Source organism: Pogoniulus pusillus, chromosome 27, assembly GCF_015220805.1.
Source record: "Pogoniulus pusillus isolate bPogPus1 chromosome 27, bPogPus1.pri, whole genome shotgun sequence".
In the NCBI taxonomy this organism is placed as follows: Eukaryota; Metazoa; Chordata; class Aves; order Piciformes; family Lybiidae; genus Pogoniulus; species Pogoniulus pusillus.
This window is the reverse complement of record NC_087290.1, coordinates 6,329,876-6,355,849: the sequence shown is the minus strand read 5'-3', so window position 1 is coordinate 6,355,849 and position 25,974 is coordinate 6,329,876. Positions and strand designations below refer to the sequence as shown.

General features: G+C 41.9%; 1 long non-coding RNA gene across 1 annotated transcript in view; it reads left to right on the top strand.

Annotated features, from left to right (window-relative positions):
- Positions 1 to 14,867, top strand: part of LOC135187695 (uncharacterized) — a 31,594-nt gene extending 16,727 nt beyond the window's left edge. The window contains exon 3 of the long non-coding RNA XR_010307419.1: positions 14,752 to 14,867. This is a non-coding gene — a long non-coding RNA (uncharacterized LOC135187695). The remainder of the gene's footprint in view (positions 1 to 14,751) is intronic.
- The last annotated feature ends 11,107 nt before the right edge of the window (positions 14,868 to 25,974 follow it).

The window sequence follows — 25,974 nt, the reverse complement described above, 5'->3', positions numbered from 1 at the left end:
GAGAAGGCTCAGAGGTGACCTCATTGCTGTCTACAACTACCTGAAGGGAGGCTGTAGCCAGGTGAGGGTTGGTCTCTTCTGCCAGGCAACCAGCCACAGAACAAGGGGACACAGTCTCAAGTTGTGCTGGAGGAGGTCTAGGCTGGATGTTAGGAGGAAGTTTTGACAGAGTGATTGGCATTGGAATGGGCTGCCCAGGAAGGTGGTGGAGATATTGTCCCTGGAGGTGTTCAGGAAGAGCCTGGCTGAGGCACTTAGTGCCATGGTCTAGTTGACTGGCTAGGGCTGGATGCTAGGTTGGACTGGATGATCTTGGAAGTCTCTTCCAATCTGGTTGATTCTATGATTTTCTTCCCTCTGAGGAGCCTGTGTGGCCATTCTAAATTGAATGGAGAGTTGTGTGAAGGTTAGGCTGTAGTGAGATGACCCTGGGGCAGCTTTCCATCCTGTGAGCAAAAAATTATTGATTTAAATAACAGTCATTGAAGTCAGGGCTGAATGGGGAATATTTATTGTTATGTTAATATATTTTGCCCACATGAAACATTAGGTGTGCTTTTAATGAGGCACGTAACTATTCCATGAAAGGATGAATATAGTTACTGCATTTCATTATCTATTTCTTTGGAACCAATGCCTCTGTCTGTACCCCTCCCTGATAAAAACAGGATGAACATACGTCTGCTAAATCTTTAATGTCTCTAATGGCCTCTTGATCATTTGCATTTCAGATCCTTCTTCAAACACAGCAGCAATTTGCTATCGTGGAACGTGCTGCTGATTGAAGCTGAAGGTGCTGCTTATTATTTTTTCCTTTCCCCTCCATTCGGCCCTAGGATGCAACAGATGAGACTCTGCTGTGATATTTCTGAAGATTCACTGCTGAGATCTCAGCACCAAGAGTGTACAGGCTCTGCTTAATTGTGTTCTAAAGGGAATATGGATTTATGCATCTTTCTTTTTGATGACAGGGATTCAGGGAAATCATTAACAAAGCCAGGCATTTGTTGAAGGCTGTAGAAAGGCAGGTAGGCAGTAGTGCAGTAGCAGTCATCACCCATCATGTTTAGGAGATAATCCCAGAAGACCTATCATGTAATTTCATTAAGAAATGGATTAAAATCAACTAAGTTCATTGTGGTTTGTCAGTGATGACAAAGCCCCTGATGGAGCAACTGCTGAAAAAAACCACCCAACAACAACTCATGGGACTGAAACATGTTGGTGAACCATGGTCTGCTTTTAGAAAATACCACATACAGGAACCTGAGTGTAATTTAGACTGTATGAATATGGCCCTCCGAGGAATCTGTCTGGAGAACAAGTTATTTCCTCAGCCTGCATCACAGACTCCTACAATGGCTTAGGTTGGAAGGGACCTTACAGATTATCTACTCCAACCTCCCTACCATGGGCAGGGAAGCTGCTCAACTTTGGCTGCTCAAGGCCTTATCCAGCCTGGCCTTGAACACCCTCAGGGAGAGGCATCCACAACCTCCCAAGGCAACCTATTCTAGAGTGTCACACCCTCACACACTTAATCTGATGTTTTTTTGTTGACTGAGGTGACTCCAGCATGCCTCTTTCACTTTTATAGTATTTGTTCTTGCCTGAGAAGTGACTGTTTATAACCTATATAATATCTCATTTGCAGCTCCCAGTAGATCTTTGCTTTTTCCTTGTGTTTATGTGTTGCCTGGTTGTTGGGTGTCTGTAAGTACCTGTGCAGCTAAGTATCTCTTCAGTTCATCCTATAGCTGGCATGATTCCTGTTCACATCCAGATATGACAGTGGTTGTCAGCACTCATCTTTAAGGTCAGATACAGGGCTGTGGTGTACTGAAGATGATTATTGAGGATGTTCTGAAGGCAAGAACACTTGGCATTTTATGGAAACAGGTTTGTTAAGATGACTTAGCTATTAATAGTACCCCTGTATGGATATGGGTCCATATGTTTAATTCCCAGTAAAATTTGGAGGATATTAAACATACTTTCTTGTCTTGTAGAGCTGAGCTCCTGGTAATGTGAAAGTAGACTTGATGATCTCTGGTTGACCCTTCCAATCCCTAACATTCTGTGATTCTGTGAATATGGAAATTCTTGTGATGAGGAGAAATCACTGGACCCATGTGGAAGAGGTGTCTGGGTTCCAGTTTGACTTGACTAGGGAGGGAAATGCTGGGGGATTGTAAGCTGGTACTGAAAGATGTCAAAGCTGTACTGGGAAATGGCAGTTATGGGAATATGTTTGTGACTGGCAGCAGATGTTACAGGTTCCCTTCTTTTAGTTAAATGCACTGTATGAGCAATTATTATACAGGAGGTGTTGTGAATAGTTGTTTGTTCCTTATTCTTCTTATAAGTATGCAGTCTGTCCTTGCCCTGTCTCCTCTGTGGGCTTTGTTATCACTTTGCAGACTGAGATGTGCCTTACACTCTCTGACTTGACTAGTTAGAAGCAGTACAGAGAAAATGAGTGTTAGAGTGATCCACTGCACTTGGCATATGATAGAGGAGTTGAATTTTTTTTCTGCTAGTGTCTTAGATAGGCTGTCTACTCTTCAGCCAGAATAAAGAGGCTATTTTCATCTATAGAAGGAACTCAGTCTTTGAATGGATCAATAGATACATAATGAAAATGGATGTGGCAAAGGACAAAGTGCTTCTTGCTACAGGGCTGACATGATCCTTCATGTGGAAGTGCAGTAGTTGGAGTGCAGTGGATGTGTTTCCATATGGGGTGTAACCATTACTTGAACATAGTGGGTCTGATAGAGAGTGAAATTAAACATCTTTTCCTTTAGAACGACTCTTTATTGTTTTGTAAACAGTGCTGGTTAAGACAGGATGCTGCTGACCAGCAGTGATGTGCATTTTGTGCTGGAGGCCACTTTTGGTATTAAAGGTCTGGCACAATTTCCAATGAGCTTGCTTTGCGTTTGCCCTGGGGAGCAAATAGGAACAAACATGCAACATGCTACAAAAATGTGCCCTGTTGGGGACTGGGAATCTGTGACATCATCTCCTGCTTGATCTGTTTGCTGCCTCCAAACAGAAAATGGATATGTGCTTGCATAGACAATAAAAATACCCAATATGCCTTTAAAACACAGGTTATAAGGGCTGCCTGCTCATGAAACACATGCACGGCCTGCACCTCAGCTCTGTGCAAAATTATGGGCAAAGCTTTAAAGTTGTTCAAGGGTCAAACCCTCATGATTTTTATGGATTCATTGACTGCAGTGGGAGGCTGAGGTGGTTTCAGGAGTTCTGGCTCTTGCTTCAGAAAGTGCCTAGTTAGGCACACAAATGGTCTCACTGATGTTTTAGTAATGCCTTGGTAGGCATAACACAGAAGCCCACTTTCAGGGCAGATGGTTATTTCTGGGGCTTTGTGAACATGCTTATGAGAGGATCTGATTTTTCTACCCTCCCTTCCCCAGGTACTATGAGAACAAGAATTCCTTAATGCTCCCCAAGTCGAGCATTTCCATATCAAGGATCAATCTGGAAACTGTGTTTGTTTTCACTATTTATAAAATGTGGCTGTACCACAGACTCAGTCATATTGGAAAAGACACTCAGGATCACCAAGTCTGACCAATATCCCTTTTCTGTAAGGTGCACACTAAACAATAATCCTAAGCACCACATCCAAACCACTTTTAAACACATCCACCACCTCCCGGGGCAGCCCATTCCAATGCCTGACCACTCTTGGTGAGAATTTTTTTTCCTTTTAAACACCATTTCAGAGTGCTGATACATTCATAGTGCCTACAGACCAAAAAGTACATTTAAAAGTGTTGTATTCTAGGTAAAATAAGGCAGAAAAGAAGTCCAGAAAATACCAAAGAAGAAGAGCACTGTTGCCTGCCTGTTCATCTCTTCTGTGCCACTAGGTATTGGTTTTGAGTTGCATGTAGAGTTTTGTATCCTAAATATACGTGAACAGACTGCCTCCCTGTAAGATATTTGCTGCAGTTTGTCACCCTGTGCAGCATCCCAGTGATTTCTGTACCTTGGTTCTACAGGCACATGCTGAGTTGTTGGAGCACAGGCAGTCTGGCAGGTGGCTGCACAGTATCTAATTACAAAAGGGTAACATGGGTTTCTGTTGTACATCTCTGTAAACATAAATCAGGTAGGAAATAATGAAAAAAAAATTATTTGTCCAAGCCAGGCAGCAAAACAGGAAGAAGAACTAGGCAGCAATGACTCTGAACTTCTACACTAACCTTTCTGGGTGTTTCCTCCTTGGGAGCTGTGGCACGTTTGTTTGTTTGGCTTATTGAATTAGATGTGGAAAAAACCCAGACCTGCTTGTTGTGACCTGCTCTGAATAAGGGGATGGGGTAAACAGAGGTGTGAATAACCCTCTTCTCTCATCCATTCAGCTAGTGCTGACAAGGATCTGTTCAGCTAGTGCTTTTGGTAAAGACATTTCTAGCAGAAATGCTGTTTTGGGCACCCTTCCCTTATTTGAGGGAAAAGGCAGTGAGAGGCAGATACCCATGCCACTACTACACATGTGAGAGATTACAGTCGTCCAGCTTTGAGAACTATGTCTTATCCAGGTTTAACTGACTTCATATGACCTATTTTGAGGTGTGAGGTTAGCAGTGAATCAGCTGCAAACTCTTGTCTGACTTTATTTGTCTTAAGAATAAATATTGTTGGACATAAAGCTAAATGTTGTGATTTATGTGACAGCTAACTGTATTAGAAAAGTCAGTATTTGACCTACAAACTGCTACATAAAATTCATCGTTTAGTAGACTGTTCCCAGCTTCAACTCTAGTTTGTTGTTTGTGTGATGCTGGTACTTTGAGATTCCAGTGGCACCGGGACCTTTGTTGCTCTGGGCACTGCACAGAATATACCTGGAGAAACCTCTCTGCCACTAAAGAACTGCAGTCCAGTGTCCACAATAAGCAAAAGACTGGAGCTAATGCTGGTCAGAAGTCCAGCTGGACACAGACCTCCAAGTCAAGCATCTTATGTGGAGTGTGTTACCTCCCGTTTGAAATATTTGTGTTTAACAGAACCATGACAAATCTGTCCTGTGAAAAGAATGCAGTAGAGGAGAGGTTGCCAGTGCCCAGATGTATTGACTAGACTTGAAGAGAAGGTTGTTTTCAGACAACCTGTGCTCTTGGTGCAAGTGTTAAACCAGCTGACATTTACATACTCCTAGCTTTATGCAAGACAAACCAGGCTCTCCTGCACAATAAGGTGAGGAAGAGGGGGGAAGATATCTATTATTGAAGAATTGGAGGTATAAATATGGAACTTGGGTTGTGCTGGTACATTGGAGGATGGTATGACTGCAAGTGCCACCTTTGATGCTAAAGCTGCTGGCAAATGTGATGGCATCAGTTAAAATATGCAGCCTCTGAGAACTGTTTTATTTCAGGTTGAAATCTGGCACTGGGAGTGCTAAGGAGTATGGTTTTTTTTTTCTGCTTTTCATCTGTGACCAATTGATGAATAAATTAATGTGCTGTTAGTGTGAAGGGAGAGCTGAATTATTCATACTTGGTTGGGCTTGGGTGGCTTTTGGTGTTTGGGTTTTTTTTAAATTATATATATATATATATATATATATATATATATTTTTTTGGCAAAGACATGCAGGTCATAGAATTGCAGAATCAACCAGATTGGAAGAGACTTCCAAGATCATCCAGTCCAACCTGCCACCCAACCCTATCCAATCAACTAGACCATGGCACTAAGTGCCTCAGCCAGTCTTTTCTTGAACACCTCTAGGGACGGCGACTCCACCACCTCCCTGGGCAGCCCATTCCAATGCCAATCACTCTCTCTGTGAAGAACTTCCTCCTAACATCCAGCCTAGACCTCCCCTGGCACAACTTGAGACTGTGTCCCTTCGTTCTGTTGCTGGTTGCCTGGGAGAAGAGCTCAACCCCCTCCTGGCTATAGCCTCCCTTCAGGCGGTTATAGACAGCAATGAGGTCACCCCCGAGCCTCCTCTTCTCCAGGGTAACCCCCAGCCTTGGTTGTCATGGACAAAGAGTGATCATAAATCTTGGTTGGTGTAAAGTCAATAGTTGAGTGAAGTATTGGAGTTAGATGTTTTAATAATGTGCCTAAGCAACTGGAGTGTGTGTACTTTTTAGCCAGAAGCTCCACAAATACCTAGAAAATTGCTTTTTTGAAATAGCTGATAAATTGCAATGGTTCATTGAATTGATTTGACCCAAGGACTTGCAGAGGAATACTTCCTGTCTAGAGAAAAACCACCTCTATACACAAAGATTGTGAACTCACTGTGGGGAAAAACGCCCCCTGGGTTTATTTTCATCCAAACCTTTGATATCCCTGGAGGTGTTCAAGAAGCATGTAGATGTGACACTTCAGGATGTAGTATAGTAGCTGTAGTAGCTGGGTTATGGTTGGACTTGATATAAAGATCTTTTCCAACCTTAATGGTAATGTGTCTTTGATTTCCACCACTCTTCCCCATTTCTCATGAAAAGGAGGGAACTGAAATACCAGCAAGTATATGTTTTATACTTATAAAGGTAAATAAATTTCTTCAGTAAGGACATTTCTCCACATATATATGAAAAGTCTAAAATATTAGCTGTTTTAATCTTATAATTAATTATTCATCATTAATATATCTGTGGAGATCTTACAGCTGTCTTCCAATACTTGAAAGGATCCTCCAGGAAGGCTGCAGAAGGCCTGTTCATAAGGGTGTCTAGCAACAGGACAAGGGGGAATGGTTTTAAGCTGAGGGAGAGTGGGATTAGACTGGACTGTAGGAAAAAGCTCTTCAATATGAGGGTGGTGAGACTCTGGAGCAGAGTGCTGTGGCAGGTTGTGGATGCTTCTTCCTTGAGGGTGTTCAAGGTCAGGCTGGATGAGGCCTTGAGCTGTTGGAAGGTGTCCTTAGCCACGGTGGGAGGGGGTGGAGGAGATGATGTGTGAGGTCCCTTCCAACCTATCCCATTCTATGAACATGCTCAACAGTTAAGGATGTATCTGTGTCATAGTTCAGAAGGATGATGTGAAGCACTGCTCTGATCAGAGGGAGACCACATGGAGATGAAACCCAGAGCTGCACAGACACTCTGGGAGACCTTGAGCAAGCCATGCCAGAGGTTTCTGTCTCAGCTTTTTAGCTCTAGTTCTGCTGTTATCTGTTTAGGTGGTAAATATTCAGATAATGTTCTGTCTTGAGATATGTACAGGAACTAGCACGTGGGGTCTTGCTGTCAGGGCACTGTGGCAATATGAATGGTAATCCTCAGCCCTGGAAGCAAGGCACGTTTCCCTTTGCAGCACAACAGCATTTGAAATTCCTCTGCTGTCCTAGGCTAGCTGCATGCTGACTCAGCAACAGGAGGAGACCCTACAGAAATATCTTTATGCATGCTATGGGTTTGTGACTCTGCTTCCACAGCCATGTAAATCAGAAGGAACTTTGCTGAAGTCAATGTTTTATGCACTGGTATAGAGGTGTGGGAAAGAAGAACAGATTTATTTTGAAAGATGGGAATGGCAGCTTGCTTAACATTTCTTTCCTTGCATTAAAAAAGCCAGAATGTGTTGATGATGTTTTTCTAATGGGCTTTAAAGAGTCAGTCCTTAAAATGAACAGGTTCATGAATAAAAGAATTGTTCCTGCTAAGGGAGAACTGCCAAAAACTATAGTTAATTTATGGCACTGAGAAAGAAATACTGATGTAATAAACGAGTTAGTTTTGCCATTCGATTATGCGGCTAACATTATGAGTACTATAATCTTAAAGTTGTTTCCACTTTCTATTTTGCTTCCTTCCAACACTATATAAATACTGCAAAGTAGTTTCTAGTTTCAAATGTGAGAGTGCTGTGAAAGGGAAACTTGTCTTTGGTCTTTCTCATGTTAGCTTGCACAATGCCACAGGAATACAGTTGCCTGTCAAGCACACATTGGCTACCAGTGTGCTGACCTAGCTGTCCTGGTTGTCTGTTCTCATTAGATGATGTGGTTAATGTCCATGAGGGAGAAGGCTGCATCGTGTTGACAGGTGCCCTTGTCACATCTTCCTCTAAAATATTACCTTTTAATTATGAAACAAAAATGTTCTTCTGCATTGTGTTTTTCCCAGTATGATTTTTTTTTTCCCTTTGGAAAGGTAAAATGCTTTGGGTTTCAACATTTTGGATATTTTTATATCTTAGGTATGCTTATAGTTAGGTGCTCAGGATTGCTTCTGACTTTATAGCTTGTTCTGTTGTGGATTCTGAGCAGTCATCAACAGATCTTAGGTGGCATGATGACCAAGAGAGCAAAAAAATGGCTTTTGCTCTCATTTTGAAAATGAAGAGAACAGGGAGTTTGAACCAACAGGGTTCCTGATGGTTATATACATCTGTGACTGAGCAAATAAGATGCCTGGCTGGCAGCCGCTCTTTGCTAATTACCTGCTTTTGTTTTGTGTTACAATTGCAGTGCAGCAGGTCTTTGCCCATGCTTTGAAGGAGTGTCGTCTACTATGGGATGCTGATTACTCCTTAGTACTAATGTAATCTTACAATTATGTAGTTCTCAGAGCATGCTACAGCAGAGAATATATTTATCTCCGTTTATCAGCTGGAGAAATGGCCTAAGAAAGAAGAACTGATGGCCTCCCTGAGGTTTAAAAGCCTGTTCTAAAGCAGAATTAGGAAAGAAACTCAGTTCCCAGGCAGTGCTTTACCCACAAGGCATCACTTCTAATTCAGCTGGTTGAACACCAGTTGAATTTTAATGCCTAATATTATTGTCCAAATTTTAGATAATGATACCTGATCAGCTCAGACTGACTGCTGCCCAAAGCAGCAGCGAAGTGCCTTCTGAATAACTTTTATTTCAAGGAAGTATTATGGGTGCAGTTTTATAATGCTGGGCTGGTTTTGTCCAGTACAATAGGACTGAGGTCAGGACTTGGAATATTGGTTTTGTTTTTTGGTCTCTTGAATCTGTTAGGAATCACTTGAGAAGCAATTCCCAAACCTTTAAGGTGCTGCCACTGCTTCTGTTAGTCCTCAGGGTAAGTCCTCAGGCAAAGTTCTTTGCATTTGGTTTGTCTTCTGACTTGCTCCATTTGTAAAAAAGAGGCTCAATGTATGAGCTAAGGGCTCGTGTGCACAAAAATGTGCTATTAGAGTGCCAGAGAAATCAGCATCTGTGGTTCACTCAAGTGCAGCAATCCCTGAATTTCCAAATAAATCAGAATAAGGTTGGTCTTTTGAGAGCAATTCTTGCTTGCGGGGTCCATTAGTGCCTGAGTCCACAGGTTCTAATTTGCCTAAGGAACTCTGAATTCAGAAGGATTTTATCTGGTTTCTGCAAAGGCAGTTTCATTAAGGCTGTTGTTTTCCTCCTCTAAAGAAAATTCAAAGCTATTACCTGGTAGTGTGAGGAGGTGAGTGGTTAGGGCATTGCTTGTATTGGCTGTGCTTGTGGTAAATATTCCTGAGGACAATGCAATGAGTAGAAAGCCTGAGCTTTAATTGACAGACTCAGACATGAAAAGAGAGACCTGTTTGATGCATTTCTCATTACTGGGCAAACAGAAGGTCAAGCTAATTAGTTCTCTTGATAACTTGCTTACTCCACTGTGGGAAAACTTAAATGTGTCTGAACAAAACTGGTTTGCAATGCAACAGAGAATTGCCTTCCAAAAATCATTAAAGAAACATTAAGGAAATCACAAGTGTAATGCACCTGAGCAGATTACAAGGTTCTCTTAAACCAGTGCATATTTAAAATTAGCTCTAATTTTTGCCTTCATTTAATGCACCTTCATCTCTTTAATGAGGACTCTTGTGAATTTTAACAAAGGGGAAACTGATAATGTCCCAAGATGGCATCGGTTTTGCACAAATAATTCGACCAGTTGTTCTCTGATCAGATTTAATGACTGATAGTACTCTACCTAGCTTGATTCCAATGAGCATGTGCCCTGAGATGAGGCTGGGTTTGTCTCTTATGTTGGTTATTGCATATCTCATGATTCTGGAAGGTTAGTGTGGTCTTCATAAGGGGAAATTGGTCAAGTTAATGTATTACAGTGTTTTACTTAAGAGTGAAGGATCTTTACAGCTGTCCTGTAACTTGAATCTGCCTGGAAATGTGGTGTACTCCACTGAGCAGTGGATGTGTGTTTGTTGTTTGGGGTAATCCAGGAGAAAAACTTTTCTGATCAGTTTTGTAACCCTCTAGTAAAGGTCTAGCACTCTGCTTCCTTCTTGCATGTCCTACAAATGGAGAGGTGAGAAAAGCTGTGCCTGCAGTACCATCTGCTCTTGTAGCCATAGCAAGTTATTTCTCGCCACCTTAAGCTCTCTGGTTTAGCATCCACATTTCAATAGTGCTGGTACTGTCGTAGGTTTAAACCCAGCATGTGTTATTAGCATATGCCAACGAGAATCAAACAGGATCAGGATCCTAGAGAACTGCACAAAGGTAGCTTTGAAACCTGCACCTCTTGAAATCCAAATCAGCAGGTACAAGAAATTGAAAGAAATGTACTTGATAGCTACATATGGGAAGCCAAGTTCATGAGAAATCAAATAATTTACTATATCTCCCTTGGGAAAGCAAGTCTAGGGAGTATGGGAAGTTGGAATCCAGTTCTCCTGAAATGTTGTCTGGTTCCCCAGAAGCAAAACTGCTTTGCAGGTTGTTGTATCTAGTCCAAAATGCAGAAGCTATTTCAGCTCCAGCTGCTTGTGCAGTGAAAGAACAAACCTCTGGGAAAGTACCTGAATACTTTCTGAGAAGAGCTGCAGAGATACCCAGTCTCTCTTGGTGAATCACTTTTCACAGAATCATAGAATGCACTGGTTGGAAGGGACCTCCAGAGGTCATCAAGTCCAACCCTCCTGCAGTAACCTTCCTTTTCTCCTTGAAGCTGTTCCTTGGTTCAGATTTAAGTGGATATAGATTCTGAAAGCAAAAGCCTTGTGCAGGTGAGCTTATTTTAAAAAAAGGGAAGTATTTAAATGTCTACTTCTGTGTTGCCTTTCTCTTGCAAAAAGGGCCCTGTGTTTTAGCAGAATATAATAAATTTTAGAGGTTAATAGTTGTTTGGGGGTTTATAGATTCTAAATATGAGTATTGTAGAAAAGAGTGTTTAAGTTTCTCTTAAGTATGATTTAATACCCAGCTGCCAGTTCTTTCATATCAGGATCATTCCTGTTTGCAGTAGAATCTAGTTCTATGCTTAACTCTCCTCTGGAATCAGAAGGAGTGAGGCAGAATTAACTTTTGTTGGCATCTATGTGGCTAATCCTTCCCTTCTTAACTACTTTCTTCCATGGTGTATTCCCTGCTGATTCCTTCTGTTTTGCCTTGACATCTAGACTTGGATCATGCATAAACAACACCTGATGGTGTCAGTGGGACCACTGCATTTATGAGTGTCCTCACAGTAGTGCCGTGCCAGCAGTGATGACATTCCAGCCTTGAGTTTGACATTGATACCTGTTCCGAAGGCAGCAAGGAGTATTACTGTATGCTTGTGTTTGAAAACATATGCACATGGTTTTAGAGGGTTTTCTTTTTGTGCTTATGTGTCTGAAAGGCTCACCCTACAGTGTTGCTTTAATTCTTGACTATGAAACCATATAAATTGCATTTGTATAGAAGAAAAAAATATATATTAGAATATATATATTAGAACTGTATGAACACTATGCTTGTTCCTGTTTATTACTTCCATTAGTTGCTAAATGAATCTCGGATATTATGCATCAACAATTAAATTGATGTATTTACATATATAATATTTTAAACATTTCAGATAAATCTTAAGAAGTAATTCTAAAAACCTTTTGGTTTTCCTTGAGACCTTAGATCATCTTACTGTAGTTGTTGTCAAGATAGATGGAGATCAGGGTTTCTGTCTGCTGTCAACAGATGTCCAGTGAATAGATCTTTGTGCTCTGAAGTGTACAGTTCATTCCTCTGGATGTCATTTGGATAATGATGTCACTTTATGCAGGTTTAATGTGTGGCTTGTAATAATTACATACCATGTGTAATGGTGCTTTTTATTTGATGTTGTGTTAATGGATGGCAGCTGCTATTTGTATTACTGTGATAATCACAAATCCTTTTGATTCTGGCATCAGTATGGATGAAATCATACTACTGGTCATAGGGCTTACTACTGTTAGTGTTCCCCGTGGCTCTGGTTGACAAAAGCCACCCGTGTATAAATGAAGTCTACTTGAACTGTGTTACCACACTTGAATGAAGCTCTCTTAAAACTGAAGTCCTCCTGGAAACCTGCTGTTAAAAATTCAGGATTTGAATGTTGCACTGTGTTCTGAGGCAGTCAATGACTGATCTGAACAGAATTAATTTTATCTCAGCCTGGAGAAGGAAAAACTCCAGGAGGACATTGTAACTGCCTTCCAGTACCTACAGGAAGACTGTCCACTGATAGGGTGGGGAGAAATGGATTTAACTGAAGGAGAATAGCTTTAGATTTGATCTTAGGAAGGTGAGTCTGGCAGATCAAGGGAGGTTCTCCTCCCCCTCTACTCTGCCCTGATGAGACCTCTTGAATACTGTGCTCAGTTTTGGGCTCCCCAGTTTAAGAGGGACAGGGATCTGCTGGAGAGGGTCCAGTGGAGGGCTACGAGGATGATGAGGGGACAGGAGGGCATGGCTGATGAGGAGAGGCTGAGGGACCTGGGGCTTTTTAGTCTGGAGAAAAGAAGACTTAGAGGAGATTTGATCAATGTTTATAAGTACCTGAGGGCTGGCCAGGAGTAGGGGGACAGGCTCTGCTCACTGCTCCCTGGGATAGGACAAGGAGCAATGGGTGTAAGTTGCAGCAGAAGAGGTTCCACCTTAACACAAGGGGGAACTTCTTTACTGTAAGGGTCCCAGAGCACTGGCACAGGCTCCTCAGAGAGGTCATGGAGTCTCCTTCTCTGGAGCCTTTCAAGGCCTGTCTGGATGTGTTCCTCTGTGATCTGTGTTAGATAGGATTGTCCTGCTCTGTCAGGGGAGTTGGACTCGATGATCTCTTTGGGTCCCTTCCAACCCCTAACATCCTATGATTCTATTATCCTAAGGTGGAAAGAGTCAGGAATAGATTGGCCAGAGAGATTGTGGATGTCCCTCCCTAGAGATGTTCAAGGCCAGGTTGGATGGGGCCTTGAGTAACCTGGTCTAGTTGAGAGGCATCCCTTACCTATGGTGGGGGAGGTTGGAGTAGATGATCATTAAGGTCACTTCCAGCCAAAATCATTCTATGATTGAGTGAACAGTGAATAAGGCCTAGTGGAGCCACACCAATCTGCCTCAGCTAAGACCTTAGGCCAATGTAATTTAACTATGCAACTGCCTGCTTAGGATGTAGTGCTTTGGGTGTTACTCCCCCCCTGCCCCCACTTTGGGAATCACCCAGACTAGACTCAGAGGTTAGAGAGAAATGCAGCTCAAAGCCCAGGCTGTGCCTGAATGCCTTATCTATGTTTATACTCCTGCTCTTATACCTCTCAGCAAGCCTATGAGTGAAGTAGACATCACCATTGTTTCTCTTTCACAGCCTGTGATCTAATCCTTCTCACTAAAACACTCTGGCTAGCTTCAAACTAGCACAAGAGGTGAAGAACTCTTCACAGGGTAGATGTGTCTGCCTTAAAACTATTGCACCCAAGTAAGATGCTGCTGATGCTTTTTGGACATTTACTGTTCTGCCAGCAGTCAACATTGAGTTTTAAGTTTTAATTAACACTATTTAATGACTTAAAATAGGAAAATGAAAGTACATGTAGTGCTTGAGGAGAATCATGCTGGAAATACATTAAGAGACTTTGCCCACTTCAAAACGGGTGAAGTTTTTGATGTTCGTGTTTGTGGGGCTGCAATTCCCAACTGGTGAAATGGTAGAGTTTGGTGCTATTTTAGTGCTTTCCTCATGTTTGAAATATCTTTTCTTAAAAGGTAAATACAGAAATTTACCCTTATCACATAAGGCTGTGGATATAATGTGCACAAACAGGACGAGCATCAATACAAATTCCTGAATCTGGATGCAATGTGTGTTTATAAATCATCCCTGACTGGGATGCAATGTGTGTTTGTAAATCATCCCCAAATGGATTGTTCTGGACACTAATAAATACTTTGAAGTCTTTTTGAAGTAGGTTGGTTTTAAATTAGTACATTTAACAGTAACCTGCTTTCTATTTTTTGTTGAAGTTCTGAGGCCACTGCAGCGGCAGGCTGTAGAAGTTTTGGTGGATATGGAATGGAAACCCTCTGACTTCTAGATCTCTTGAATACTAGAAGCTGGAAATACGAAGGTCTCAAGGAAGGAAATACAAAAGTGTAACCTTCACATGGCACTGTCTGTCCTGCAAGGCTCCCTTTACTGAAACTTGAAGTGTGCAATTTGCAGTTGTTGCTAATTATGTATCAGTCTGAAAGACAAATGAGGTATGTGTTCATGCAGGAGCAGTGAGGTGTGGGCTGGTGTGAGCGAGCAGAAGCAGAAGAGCCAGAGATGGCAGCTCTTGTGCAGCAAAATCAAAATACAAACTGTTAAAAATATCTAGGAGAAGAGAAAACTGAAGCCATTAAGTTACAATTGTTTGACTCCCTTTGCCTCTGAACCACAGAAACACTATGCACATTCTACTAACGCTGTGCTACGAGTAAGGACATCATTGTGCACAATTCTTTTGCTGACTCCAGTAATAAACCATTCTGCCCTTTATTTATAGGACTGCCTCAAGGATCTGACAGGAGGAATTGAGTATGCTGCCAAGATATTAAATGAAATTCCCCAGAAAGACATTCAGTGCACTAAAAGAGCCTCAAAGGCAGAAAGGGAAGGAAATGGGCAAGGTAAGCCATACATAATGATCTCAGTTGGCATCCATTGATCTCGTCCAGCATCCTTTGAGAGTGGAATATCCATAAAAGTCTTTTAAAAGTCACTTGGATATTCTGGGTAGTGTTTGTGCTCACAGAAATGCATTGTGCAGCAGTAAGGTTAGCTGTGACAAGCCATTTTCTTTTGACCCAACTAATTAAAAAATGTTTCCTTAGTCCATTGCTGTTAACATGAAAAGTCAACAAAGAAACACATATTGAGTACCTTCAGTTCTCAGCATTTCCCACTGGTTTTGCCTGAAGGAGAGCCATCAACATGGGACTGTGCTAGAATAGATGAAAGGTCCCTTGAGCTTGTGCTGTGTCTCCCCTTGAGCTTGTGTTCTGTCTCCAGCACAGGGCAGGGATGGATACCTGGAGCGTGAGTATAAGAACAGTACAAAACCACAATGATGTTCTTCTGAGTCATGTCCATCATCTCTCTATGGCTCAGAGCCTTCCTGAGCCATCCAAATATGTCTGCTTGGTTTTTGAATTTACACCCAGGGCCTTGCAGCAAGAAGTTCCAGTCATTCTTGCACTGTGGAAGTCACAGGGCATGACCTTTCCCTTTACACCATTCGATTTCAAATCACTGACCCTCCCTTCTCTGTTTCCTACCAGGCAAGTCTTCATCTGCTTAAATTGCTCCTCAGACAGAAATTGTGCTCTTGATGTGTCTAAACAGCCTGCTGATGATGCTTTTGTGGTTAAAAAGAGAAGGGATGTTTCAGGGAAGAGCTGTCTGGAGTTGTTTTGTGATATCCCTGGCCTGAAAATGTAGCTTTTGGGATGAGAAAACTCTTGTCCTTCCCCAAAGGCAGCAGTAACCAGGAAGGTCTATATTTCAAGGGACTATGCAAAGCAAATGGTGTTGGTATCTGTACATCTTTGACAAACATTTTATCTTTTGGAAAACCAGTTCCTTGTACCAACATGCTTATGAATTACAGTTCTAATCCCTCCTGTTTCCTCTTCCAACAGATACATAAAAGACTATTCAAGTTTTATTATGTTCTTAAAACTGCATTACTGTCATTATTTAAATGATGTAGAAATAATGCTTGGAGCTGTATAGACTATGCAAGAAATATTGAGGCTAGGGAGTCTGAAATGTGACAATCTCCATAACCTTAGCCATTGATTTGAGTAACTGGTGAGGGCTGTAATATCTCTTGTTCATCTTTTTCCTTGTAAAATCAACTCTAACTCTATTCTCCAATTTATGTAGGGTAGTTTATCCTGTGCATTGTACTCCCAGGCACTAGATAGCATTAGACAGGCAGATAGAAGCTTCATGTTTGAGCCTCATATATTTTCTTGACACCGGTTTCTGGTTTTCCTTTGTGCTCAGATTGCTGCTACCTGCCTAGTACAGGTTTAGTGACTGATGTTATTGCTGAAAAAATAGAACTTGTCTGTTCCTTTAATTTCAATTAAAAAAATACATCAGCAGCTTGGACACGACTTCCCCTGCTTTGGCTAAGGATTATAATATTCTAGATCCACACTTCTCTGGCCCAGAATTATGCTGCTATCATATGGGTTAGTCTTTGACGTGAATACCATTCAGGTTTAACTCCAATAGTGCAATGATGACTTGTAAGATGCTTTGCACATAGATCTGTATAGAGTTGTTAAAAAGAGCCTAAAGCTGGTAACAGGCTTAACACAGGGTCACTTTGTTCACCACTGAAGTGCAGCTACTAAGCAGCAGATCTCCTGTATTCAAAGTTAAACTGCTTTGGGCATCTTTAATCTTACACCTGAAACAACTTCAGCTGCTTTGGAAAAGCAGCAAGCTATGGACTGGTTGGAGTTTGACCTGGTTGGATGCAGGCTGAAACATCAGAGTGACACTAGATGTGAAAAAGTCCAAATTTTGATGACCAAAAGATGTCAGTGCTTAACAAAAAAACAATCACTTTGAACCTGAGCAAATTCCTCACCCTGTCCCTAGACAGTTTGAATAGCATTTTTATTGACTGCAGAGGGAACTTTAATTACTGGCTTCTCTAGCATTGGACCTCTTCACTAAACAGCTGCACCTAAATTTTAGCAGATGTTTCTCTATTTTAGGCTTTTTGAAGCCTCAAAAGATTTTTTTCCCCATTTAAGTACATCAGGACCAAATGGAGAATTACTGAAAGTCAAGAAACTTGAAGAAAGTCAGGAATCATGACAGTGCTTTCTAATAGCAGAAAAGGTGACATTAAGGCTATTGTTGTTGTTTTCTGTGTCAAACTGCTACAGATGTGTCCATATTTGGTCCAGTAAAGTACTTGTGATTGCTTTGTATTGAATATGAACTCTAACAAAGTAATGAGGTGGTTGAATAAGCTGATGAATTAGAAAGGAGAACCTTTTACAGCTGGGAAGCTGCCTTTGATGTGTCATTTATTATTTCCGTGCTCCACCATGTGCTGGTGCTAAGTGGCTTCTTTATAGTCTGCTTGCATTTGTGTGTGTGGAGCAGGGTTACCTCAGTTTTGATCCTGGTGGATAGACGTTTCTAGGTCTGTTGGTTGACTATCTAGGGTTTTTAATCAAAATTGAGGAGCCTGTTCTTAAAACTACAGTTGTGACACACTACTGAACTGGCAGTGCCCTGTATACAGGCTTTGGTGACCAGCTGGCCTTCCCTGGCACTGATATATGTGGTGATATTACTTTCCTGGTGCTGTGAAGCTTATACTAGAGCAATCTACTTGCTTAGTGGCAATGTGGATACAAAAGAATGATATCTTAAACTTAGCAGCCTCTGTGGGCCTTTCAGGTACCTCTTCCTCCCTGAAAAAAAACCCAACCAAACCAACTGACAACCTGCATGTGAAGAATAATAGAGCGAAAAAAACAAACCAACTAAAAGAAGCAACTTTTATTTCTATCCACCATGAAAGAGCTGTGGAATGACCTTTCCTGGCACTGCAGCCAATAGTCTGGAGCTGTGATTTCCTGGAGCTCACCATTTTATCCTTTTATGTAAGTTGAGGTAGAGAGTTCAGATTTAAAGTAGAAGTGGCATGACGATGATGGGATTAGATCTGTCACCAGCTTCTAATGCCCTCTACTCTGGCTACATGTTTCAGGCATAGTTTTACTGGAGAGACTGAGGAGATATTTGCCATCCAGGAATGTCCCTTGTTGCTAAGCATTTGTCCAGAATTTCTACATGCTGGCAGCACTCAAGTAGTAGGCACAGAGCATACACAGCTGATGACATTATTGTCCGTTATGTCCATATGTGTCAGCAACAAACTTGGTTCCTGTCAAATAATTTTATCCAGGAATCTCTGCTCTTCATCTGCATCAGAGTTATGTTGAAGGGCTAATGAGAATGGGCCAACCATAAGAGGATGAACTCTTGAGCTGGAAGCTGTCTTACTGAGTTAGCTCACATTTGAACTGAGCTGATAATCCTTGCTCAAAGACAGAGACTATTAGGTTGTGCTCAGTGCTAGTCTAATATGTACCTTCTCTCCAGCTAGTTTGGAGCATGGCCAGAGCAAACTTAGGTCCTGCCCACAAGTGAGTGAGCAGCTATCCTTACAGATAATCACTAACAGTTAGGGACAGATTTTTGTGCCTTGAAGAGGAAGTTTTCCCACCTTTATAATGCAAAAGTTCTTGTTCTCTAGTTGAACTTTTGATTTTATGTGCAATATTAGGAATGAAAAGTCCTTGTGGAGATTATGGGCTTTGCTGTTTGTTCAGCTGGATTAAAAGCCTTTGTTACTTTACTTCTTCTACTGCTTTACAGTTTAGGCATATCTTCTAGCATTTTGACTTCCCTTTATTTGTATGGAATCATCATTAAGGAATCTATCATAGAATCATAGAATCAACCAGGTTGGAAGAGACCTCCAAGCTCACCCAGCCCAACCTATCACTCAGCCCTATCCAATCAACTAGACCATGGCACTAAGTGCTTCATCCAGTCTTTCCTTGAACACCTCCAGGGACAGCAACTCCACCACCTCCCTGGGCAGCCCATTCCAATGGCAAATCACTCTCTCTGTGAAGAACTTCCTCCTAACATCCAGCCTATACCTCCTCTGGAAAAACTTGAGACTGTTGAGGCACATAGGTATGAAATATCGCCTGTGCTTTAAAAGAGTGAAAATGTGTTCTACTTGGAGGAGTTCAACATCCTTGAGGGAAGAGAACCTGAGATACGGAACTGAGGAAAATAAAGAATGGAGATGTGTGTGCAGAAAAGGGTATGTCCATGTCTGATGATTCACTGAATGTTTCCTGTGAGGGAGAGGCAGACTGATTCTCCAGAACAGCCAGGGAAGCAGCCTCTACAAAGCTGCAGATGTGCTAACTTTTGTGCCCATTCCTGCTGACTTCCTGAATATCCAGTGTCTCTCCTGTGTCTCTCCTGTTTTCTGAGCTGGCAATGGCTTTGTTTAGCTTCTTCAGAGAAGAGAAGGCTAATGATTTATTCTGTTCAGATTGATCCAAGGATCCCTGCATTCCAGTGATAAATGAGACTGTCATTTGAGGAGACTGCTATGGTTTTAATGGTAGTATATATTAGGTAAACCTGAGGGAAATACAAAAACCCCACAACAACCCAAAAAAACCCTTTTGAAATGGAGCTGGTTAAAAGAAGAAACTAAACTGGTGGGCAGCTGGAGAGAGTTCATGGCAGAAGCAGTCAAGGATTTTATTTAAGATGCTCAGCTGGTCATTTCTGCTTGGATAGGTTTTTCTACTTCTGTCATATAAATCAGAACCTTTCATTTGAATTTGGAAAGTCAATGTGTGCAATAAACTGGTGCCCTGTCTTGAAGAATAAACAAATTCATTTTCATCATATGTAGGTGTTAATCCCTGTCATGCTTATTCACAATTATTAATGAGGTTTTGGTCCTCATTTTGGGAACAATGCCAGTCAGAGAGATGTGTTTTAAATGGAGGTACTAGTAGGAAAGATAGTTACACAGATAAGAAACTGTAATAGTGGGAGAACCTCATTGCTGTCTACAGCTACCTGAAGGGAGGCTGTAGCCAGGTGGGGGTTGGTCTCTTCTTCCAGACAACCAGCAAGAGAACAAGGGGACACAGTCTCAAGTTGTGCCAGGGGAAGCATAGGCTGGATGTTAGGAGGAAGTTGTCAGAGAGAGTGATTGGCATTGGAATGGGCTGCCCAGGGAGGTGGTGGAGTCACCATCCCTGAAGGTGTTGAAGCAAAGCCTGGCTGAGGCACTTAGTGCCATGGTCTAGTTGACTGGCTAAGGCTGTGTTCTAGGTTGGACTGGATGATCTTGGAGATCTCTTCCAACCTGCTTGATTATTTTCCAAAATAGTCTAATTTTACATCAGAATCTGGAAAAAAACATAGTGGCAGCTTCTGAGACTTGAAATTTGTCCTATCTTGAATACCATGCTGATTTAAATTAGGGGTGTTTGAAAATGTAAGCTTCTAACTGATTTTTTAAAATGATTTCCCCCCCTATTTTAGCACTGTAGCCTTTTTGTGGTGTTTCGTTTCACCAAGAAAGCAATGCAAGCATCCCACCAGGCAGCCTGTTTTGATTCCCTCACCTTCTCAAACTGAAATTTTGCAAATAATGGAAGGAAAAAAAACTGTCTTTTCTGGCAGATGTGACTATCTGTAAGAGCTGAACTGAAGCACTCCTTCGTTTACATTTGCATGATTTGGAAAAGTAGTTTTGAAGTGAGTTGAGAATATGAAAGGGATAAAAATTAACAGAGTTGTTTTTATAGTTCTGTCCAGCAGCAGCTATCTTGAAAGTAGCAGCTCTGAATCTGTGACTAAATCTCTTTTATCATTTACTTTTGCCCACAAAATAACTCAGACATTAGCTATGAATTGGGAATGTGCTGCCTTTGATAATATTCAGAGTGGTTATGGTGGTTATAGTTTCAGCCTCCCTTCACTCCCAATGGTCTCCTCTGAGCTGACAGCTCTTAAAACAGATACTAGGTTTTTCCAAGCACACTCATCTGTTTTAACCAACTTGCTTGGATTATGTCTGCTAAATTTCAACTTCCTAGCTCAACTGGGTCAAGCTTCAAGTCATTTAAAACTCTGGGAAAATGGAGTTGAATTTTATATATATATATATATGTATTAAAAACCATTTAAAAGGCACTAAGGACCCATATTGTTGCTATTAGGAGGAGGAATAATAATTTTTATTTTTAAAAAGGCAACTTGTATAGGAATGTGGACATTTCTTACAGGGGCTATATGCTAGCTAATGTGCAGTTATTTCAGGCAGCATGGTGTTACTGCAGTAATTAATGCCAGTTCTCCTCATGTATTAATGGGTTTATGATGGCTGGAATGATACTTCCAAGCCAAAATACAACCAGTGGAGTTGGATATATGTAGTCAAAGTTCTCTGGTCCTCTACAGGAAAGAATGAGGTTTGTAAGTGAAAATACAGTCCTTGGAGGTATTAGTCAGAAGGAACACTTTCTCTCTGTGTTATACATTAATCTTTATTTTAACTAGATTTCCATCCTTCATATTAAGAAATTCCTTGGAGGAAAGACTTATTACAAATCATTGTAATAAGACTTGAATGGAATAAAAAGTAGGAGCTGTCACATGTTACCTTGCTATGTAATGGAGCTTTCTCCTGAGCTGCTTCCATTATTGCTGAGTTGACATTTTAGCCTTTGCTGTGTTTTTATTATATTGTCAGTTATATCCAGGAAGGTGCAAATAATTGTTTCTAATTTCTAAGGAGTACATGTAAGAGCAAAGGTGTCTAAAAGCATAAAGGACAGAACTCCCATACTCGACTGAAAAGATGTTAGCATGAGTTGGATTTCTGGGCAATGTTGAAGCTGCTGCCCTCTGCATCACAGTGAGCCATCTCAGTGCAGGGCTTCGTGGTCCTTTCTGGTCACTCAGGATGGAGCTGCAACAAAGCATCTTATGTCTGCTGCTCCTTGACAGTTCCATTTGCAATATGTTGTTCCATTAAAAGTGGTTTCTGTTTTGTTTTGCATTCTGCTACTCAGTGGCTTTAGTTCCACACTTCAGCAATTGCTTTGTTAAACTTTTTGAACAGAGCAGCTTTATGCATTCTTTTGAGTGACTTTTCCCTTCCCTTCCCTTTCTGTGGTTACTGAATACCTTGGATTAATGTCTGGTTTTGTATAGTGTTGTGGCTGCACTCTAAGTTTGGTTGCTATCCTATCAGGCTGTGACATGCAACTCCATGAAACTTAGCTCTGCATACTTGTCAGTCACACCAATGTGGCTTTGCTCTGATAGCTGCTTGTCAGAGTTGCTTGGTTTTTTGTGTGCAGTACAAACCCTTTTGGAGGACGTCACCTGACAGAACAAATCTGATTTTTGTATAAGAGAATGAGTCTCTGGAAATGATCCAGTATCCTGGGATTTGTTCTTGGTGGGCTGCTTTGTTGATGTTAATTTAAGTCTCTAATTTGAGATGTGTCTAGATACAATCACCTGATGTGACTACAGGTGCTTAAAGGGTTCTGCTACTGTGAATTGAGATGTTTTTCCATCACACAGCTGTAACTCCCGTTTCAGAGGCAGCCTTCAAGCAGCAACTTTGCCAAGGTCTGTGGTGGGATATGGCTCCATGAAAGAGAATGCTGAAGCTTTTCTTTAAGGGGCTCACCTAACGATCAGTGTGCCCTAGGTAATGAGGAAAGGCATCTTCCTCATGTGGAGGGAAGACTCTGAAGACCTCAGTGAGCTGGAAAATGGAGTTCTGACAGGACAACTCATATCTCAGTCTCTGCTTGACTGGAGACTCTGTCATTGCACCACAGAAAAAGGATGTTCCCTTCTCATAAGGGCATAAAAGAAGGAAGCTGCCATTTAATATTTTAAAAATTATTATTATCATTATTTTAGTTTTCCCTGGGGGGAGAAGGATTTTCTGGAAACTTAAAAGCTTTCAAAGGAACATAGTGGGAGATTGTCTCCCTGGGTCTTGTTAAACCTTGTAGAGCAGGGTATCAATAGATAGTAGCAGTGGAGATTCTTGTGCTTGCAGGGAAATACATCAGCTGAAATACTCTAACAAGCCTTATCTTGTCTGTCTCTGCTATAATTATCTGTCTTGGAGGCTCAGTGTACTAAGGCACGATGACTACAGATGTTATCTGCTACATGATAGAAAAACAAGCACTTTAAAAACCAAACAAACATGGTGGTTACAGTAATCCTCTTTCCCCACAACTGTTTGCAAATCAAGCAAATATAAACAAATTCTATAGAATTTGGAGCAAGTGTAATCTGCTCCCATTCAAACAGAGTGCATTGTTGCTTTTCACAGCTTCAGCTTATGAAATCTGTAATGTAATTATAGTGTAGAAGTGGCAAGAATGGAAAGAATTTAGCTTAATATGCAGTGAGTTTTGAAATGGGAGATAAATAGAGATATTGCAGGAAACTATGCACAGATTGAGCAATGTGTATGCTGGAAGAAAACATTCTGGCCTGGAGAGTGCTGACTTCTTCCTGAGCAGGCAGCACTGGAAGGAATGTGTCAGACTTTTGTGGCCTCTTTTCAAGAGGTGAGTGAAGATTTCACTGCTTTCTTGCCAGAGGTGGGTTGAGGTCTCTGTCCCATCAAAGAACTGTAAGCAGAGCTCAGAGAAAGGCTGGAGGGAGAAAGACACATTTTGCTTTCCTCATCTTAAGTCTCAGAAGCATGGTTCAGTACTGGCTATGCATTGAGTGAGCCTCACTGCTTTAAAGATAACTTCTAATGGCCGTGGTTACCTATTCAACTACCTGGGGAAGTCCCAGGGACTTTCCTGTCTGCTCTGATGAACCAGTCAAAAGTATCAGTATCACAGTATCAGTATCACAGTATCATCATCAGGTGAAGAGAGCTACTGCATTGCCTTGTGGGGACCTCTCCTTCCCCTGCTCTGTTAAAGAAGCATAGATGCTCAGGGAGGACATGTTTGCATCCCTCTCCTGCCACTTCCAAGGGCTCCTGCATCTGGCTGCATGATGGGAAGAGTCTAGGTGATGTGATGGAAATGAGGGTGTTAAAAATGGCTGTTGTGAGTTAGTTTACTTGGCCTGCTGCCCAAAATTGTCAACGACTGTGGCAAGACTAAATGTTTTTTTCATGACTAGCACTACAAATATAAAGGCCTTCTTCACAGGTCTTCTATCTTTCACAACTAAACTGATAGCAAGTGCCCTTCTATTGAAGCATTTGAGTGGTGTTAGTTAATAATGCTCAGTTGTATGGAGCTGAAAAGCATTCAGAAATAATAGCAGCTACTGTGGGGAACAAACAAGAAATTTGCCTTGTGCATATAATTTGCTGATAAAGCTAACACTGCAAACACTTAGCTTGCTATTATTGAACATGAAATCCTCTATTTGAAGTGCTGGCCCCTCTTGTCAGAAGAAGATGGGCTCAGCTGGTGGAAATCAGCATTGTTCTGCTCTTGTGGAGTTTCATGGAGTTCACTGAGCTTATGCTAGCTGGGATTCAATTAATGTTTCTTTCTGGTGCAGCAGAAAGATGCCTGTGTAGAAGGCTGCTGTGGCTGAGTTCACAAACATTAAGTGATTGTATTTGGGATCTCTGCCCTTAGGTTATCCGAGAGTTGACAAGAATTTGGAGTGGGAAGGGTAGAGAAAGGATCTGGAGAGCAAGAAATAAAGATGAAGTCATAAGGAGAAGTGGAGAGAAGTGTGAAGTCATTGTTGCTGTCTGAGCAGAATAAGAATGAAGTGTTTGGGGTTGTTTTGTTGTGCACTGTTTTTTTTTATTTACCCGAATGGGCTTTTCCCCAGATAGGATGGAACTCTTAATTCAAAGCTGGAAAGCATTTGTTTTGTACTCAGTGTTCAAATGTGCTTCAAAATTGGCACCTTTGTGTGCCACAGAACTGGGGAAATCAAATGTATTTATGAAAACCTCTTGCCTGCCAAGACATGGTCAATTCTATTTCTGTGTGCTGGCTGGATCTTACCTGCTCAGAGGAACCCCCTCTGTGTACTGGAACTGCATCAGCTTTGCTTTTTAATCTTGGGTGATTTGGTCTGTCCTGTGTTGTTGCCGTTAGCCTTGGGGCTAGTTCTAAGCACACTGCGTGCCAGCGACTAGAGCAGCCTGCCTGTCAATGGCTTTGAGGCACACAACGGATAACATCTTCTACCTGGTTGCTCACTGCTTCAGCTCCATCACTGGTGTGAAACCTGACACAAGGGCAAGCCCGCTCGCTACAATTAATAGAATCATAGAATCATAGAATCAATCAGGGCTGGAAGGACCACAAGGATCATCCAGTTTCAGCCAATCCCCCTGCCACGGGCAGGGACACGCTACCCTAGAGCAGGCTGGCCAGAGCCTCATCCAGCCTGACCTTAAACACCTTCAGGGATTGGGCCTTAACCACCTCCCTGGGCAACCCATTCCAGCCTCTCACCACTCTCACACTGAAGAACTTCCTCCTCATGTCCAGTCTGAACCTACTCATCTCCAGCTTTGCTCCATTCCCCCCAGTCCTGTCACTCCCTGATATCCTGAAAAGTCCTTCCCCAGCTTTTTTGTAGGCCCCCTTCAGATCCTGGAAGGCCACAAGAAGGTCACCTGGGAGCCTCCTCTTCTCCAGCCTGCACAGTCCCAACTCTTTCAGTCTGTGCTCACAGCAGAGCTGCTGCAGCCCTCTGAGCATCCTCATGGCCCTTCTCTGGACACGCTTCCACATCCTTCTTGTAATAGGGGCTCCAGAACTGGATACAATTCCTGCAGTCCATGACCACCTTCACCTCTTTTCCCCCTATTGATCCTTAAACATGAATGGGAAGTGGTTTATAGTTCTTTCTCATCCCATGAAACTTTTCCTCATCAGGTGGAATTAGGTTCTGTCGTGGGCTGGGGAAGTTGTGGCACCATGTGGTCACCATTGGCCGTGTGACCTCCCCAGGCAAAAAGTTCCCTGCCATGACATGTAGTCTTCAGTCTTGCAGGGGGCTTCTCTGGTCAGTGTTTTATGTCAGGATGAGAGAGACACCTAAAGCTTAGTGGGACAGGTATGACAATTAAGCACTAGTGTTCATTCTTTAGGATTGCCACCTT